The following is a 4,544-nucleotide window of genomic DNA, read 5'->3' as shown; positions in this document are numbered from 1 at the left end:
GGGGAGGAGCATTTCACGACAACTCTAGTAGGCCATTTACGGCAGTAGGAGGAGCGAAAAGGAAGGAGAAACGGAATAGGAAAGAGAGCAACTTTCAAAAACGAGCTAAAGAAAGGCAGGAAGTGGGCATTGGTGACCACCTATTACATTTGCCTGAGAATAATTGCCATTTATTGCAGGCCAGCTATATTTAGGCATTATGATAGATGTTTTACATTATGTGATCTCCTTCAATTCAATAATCTTTTTGTTTTTTCTTTTTTTTTTTTTGAGACGGAGTTTCGCTCTTGTCGCCCAGGCTGTTAAGCGATTCTCCTGCCTCAGCCTCCCCAGTAGCTAGGATTACAGGCATGCGCCACCACGCCCTGCTACAATTAAATAATCTTATGAGGTAATATTATCCCCACCCCGCAGATGGCTCAGTTGAAACCAAGAGAGGTTAAATAACTTACCAGAGGCAAGAAGAAAGTCCAAATGTCAACATTCGAATCCACGTATTTAACTCAAAAACATATACCATTTGCCAGAGGGAGGCTTCCGAGATACTGGTAATGTTTTACATTTTGACCTGAATAGTGCTTACTTTTTTTTTTTTTTTTTTTGCCATTTTTACTTTTGTAAAAGTTAATCGAGCTGCATGCATTACATTACATTTATTTATTTATTTAACTTTTGAGACGGAGTCTCGCTCTGTCGCCCAGGCTGGAGTGCAGTGGCCCGATCTCAGCTCACTGCAATCTCTGCCTCCTGGGTTCAAGAGATTCTCCTGCCTGAGCCTCCCGAGTAGCTGGGATTACAGACGTGTGCCACCACGCCCGGCTAATTTTTGTATTTTCAGTAGAGACGGGGTTTCGCCATGTTGGCGAGGCTGGTCTCCAACTCCTGACCTCAGGTGATCCACCGGCCTCAGCCTCCCAAAGTGCTGGGACTACAGGCGTGAACCACTGCGCCTGGCCTGTTTTTCATTTCATTTCAATAAAAAGTTTTTAACGCCAGGCGCGGTGGCTCACGCCTGTAACCCCAGCACTTTGGGAGGCCGAGGCGGGCGGATCACGAGATCAGGAATTAGATACCAGCCTGACCAACATGGCCAAACCCCGCCTCTACTAAAAATACAAAAAATTAGCCAGGCATGGTGGTGCGCCCCTGTAATCCCAGCTACTCGGGAGGCTGAGACAGAAGAATCGCTTGAACCCGGGAGACGGAGGTTGCAGTGAGCCGAGATCCCGCCACTGCTCTCCAGCCTGCGCGACAGAACGAGACTCCGTCTCAAAAAAAAAGTTTTTAAATACCAGAATGTTGTGGTTGTGAAATATGTACGTTATGTATTCATGCTATTATCCGTTATTACAAATAAACCATTTTAATTGTATATTTAAAAATCATGGCCAGACGCAGTGGCACATACCTGTAGTCCCAGCACTTTGGGAGGCCGAGGCGGGTGGATCACCCGAGGTCAGGAGTTCGAGACCAGCCTAGCTAACATGAGGAAACGCCGTCTCTACTAAAAATATAAAAATTTAGCCAGGTGTAGTGGCGGGCACCTGTAATCCCAGCTACTCGGGAGGCTGAAACAGAGGAATCACCTGAACCCAGGAGGCGGAGGTTGCAGTGAGCCGAGATCGCACCATTGCACTTCAGCCTGGGCAGCAAGAACAAAACTCCTTCTCAGGAAAAAAAAAAAAAAAAAAAAAAAAATCATATATGCCATTTTGCAATGTGCTTCATAGGTTATAAAACCCTCCTGCATATTTTATCTCATTGGAACCTTGTAACTCTGTGGAATAGGTACAGATGAGAAAAGTGAGCCTGAGACATTGGGAAAATCTAGCACAGCCATTCAAGTTATTGGTTTTGAGGTCTTACCAGCGTCCTTTGACCCTGCTTACTTTTAAAAAATATTTTATTTTATTAATTAGAGATCTGAAGCCTTACTATATGGCCTAGGCTGGCCTTGAACTCCTGGGCTCAAGCAGTCTCCCACCTCAGCCTCCCAAGTAGCTGAGACTACAGGCACAGACCGCCTGGCTTGACCTTGCTTACTGGCTGAATAACCTGGAGCAAGTTACTTAATTTACTATGTCGCAGTTGCCTAATTTTTTTTTTTTGAAACGGAGTTTCACTCTTGTTGCCCAGGCTGGAGTGCAATGGCGCCGTCTCGGCTCACTGCAACCTCCACCGCTCAGGTTTAAGCAATTATCCTGCCTCAGCCTCCCGAGTAGCTGGGATTACAGGCATGTGCCACATCAGGCCCAGCTAATTTTGTATTTTTAGTAGAGACAGGGTTTCTCCATGTTGGTTAGGCTGGTCTCGAACTCCCGAACTTAGGTGGTCCACCTGCCTTGGCCTCCCACAGTGCTGGGATTACAGGCGTGAGCCACCACGCCTGGCCCCAGTTGCCCAATTTCTAACAAAAAAATAATAGTATAATAGTACTTACGTCATAGTGTTTTGAGAATTAAATGAGGTAATGCATATGCAATACCTAGTATGTAATAAATAACCATTGGTTATTTCTACTTCACTTTAAAAGGTGTTCTGTAAATGTTTGATTAAGAAAGTGCAAGCATAATGTTCAAAAGTGATCCCAAGACTGAAATGCAAAGCTAATCTAGGGATAGAGGTGGCGGCTCATGCCTGTAATCCCAGCACTTTAGGAGCTGAGATGAAGGTTGCAGTGAGCCGAGATTGTGCCATTGCACTCCAGCCTGGGCCACAGAGCGAGACTCCAGCTCAAAAAAATAAAAAATAAATAAATAAAATAAAATACTGAGTGTGACCCATTAAATTGATCTTAACTGAATTAATTTTTTTTCTTTTTTTTTTTTTTTCTTTTTTTTTGAGATGGAGTCTCACTCTGTCACCCAGGCTGGAGTGCAGTGGCCGGATCTCAGCTCACTGCAAGCTCCACCTCCTGGATTTAGGCCATTCTCCTGCCTCAGCCTCCCGAGTAGCTGGGACTACAGGCGCCCACCACCATGCCCAGCTAATTTTTTGTATTTTTAGTAGAGACGGGGTTTCACCGTGTTAGCCAGGATGGTCTCGATCTCCTGACCTCATGATCCGCCCGCCTCGGCCTCCCAAAGTGCTGGGATTATAGGCGTGAGCCACCGTGCCCGGCCTGAATTAATTTTTTTTCAATCTCAGCTCACTGCAAATTCCACCTCCTGGGTTCAAGTGATTCTCATGCCTCAGCCTCCCGAGTAGCTGGGATTACAGGTGTGCACTACCTTGCCCAACTAATTTTTATATTTTTAGTAGAGATGCGGTTTTGCCATGTTGGCCAGGCTGGTCTCAACCTCCTGACCTTAAGTGATCTTCCCGCCTCAGCCTCCCAAACTCCTGGGATTACAGGAATGAGCCACCGCACCTGGCTAACCCTGTGTTTAAAAAATAATAATAGTAATAATTCTATAACCCCTCACACTTTCTTTTTTTTTTTTTTTTTTGAGACGGAGTCTTGCTCTGTCGCCCAGGCTGGAGTGCAGTGGTGTGATCTCGGCTCACTGCAACCTCCGCCTCCCAGGTTCAAGCAATTCTGCCTCAGCTTCCCAAGTAGCTGGGACTACAGTCGTGCACCACCATATCTAGCTAATTTTTGTATTTTTAGTAGAGACGGGGTTTCACCATGCTAGCCAGACTGGTCTCAAACTCCTGACCTCATGATCCACCTGCCTCGGCCTCCAAAAGTTCTGGGATTACAGGCGTGAGCCACTGCGCCCGGCATAACCCCTCACACTTTCACATACTAGTTTTAGCATCCATTGCTGATTTTTTTTTTTGCGTCAGTTATTAATACCATGGTTACCAATTGGTGATTTTCTAATTTCATCATTTCTCCTACACTTATTAGTTGGTTTTCTAATGGAAGGAAGAAATTTTCCATCTCTTGGTTGGGCACAGTGGCTCACACCTGTAATCCCTGTACTTTGGGAGGCTGAGGCCAGGGTAGGGGTCACTTGATGTCAGGAGTTTGAGAACAGCCTGGCTAACATGGTGAAACCCCATCGCTACTAAAAAAAAAAAAAAAAAAAAAAAAGCCTGGCATGGTGGCTCACACCAGTAATCCCAGCTACTTGGGAGGCTGAGAGGAGAATCGTTTGAACCCAAGAGGCGAGGTTGCAGTGAGCCGCCATCATGCCACTGCACTCCAGCCTGGGTGACAGAGGAGACTCTGTCTCAAAAAAATAATAATAATTTTCTGTCTCCCTATTTATTTATTCACACAGTTACTATCATCATTTTTATTTTGATATTGTCACAAATTTGATCATTAGGATCTCCTTCAAACTGGCTCCTGTATTTCTTTGACATGGCCACATAATTGTTTGAGCACTTCCTTCTTAATTTCTAGCACAATGAGACATTCTACACTCCCTTTATATTGTCCCAGGCTAGAGTACAGTGGCACATTCATGGCTCACTGCAGCCTCGACCTCCCTGGGCTCAGGCGATCCTCCCACCTCAGCCTCCCAAGTAGCTGAGACCACAGGCATGTGCCACCATGCCTGGCTAACTTTTGTGTTTTTTGTAGAGATGGGGTT

Source organism: Gorilla gorilla, chromosome 8 (genome assembly GCF_029281585.2).
Source record: "Gorilla gorilla gorilla isolate KB3781 chromosome 8, NHGRI_mGorGor1-v2.1_pri, whole genome shotgun sequence".
NCBI lineage: Eukaryota > Metazoa > Chordata > Mammalia > Primates > Hominidae > Gorilla > Gorilla gorilla.
The sequence above is the reverse complement of the archived record's forward strand: the minus strand, read 5'-3'. Positions refer to the sequence as shown.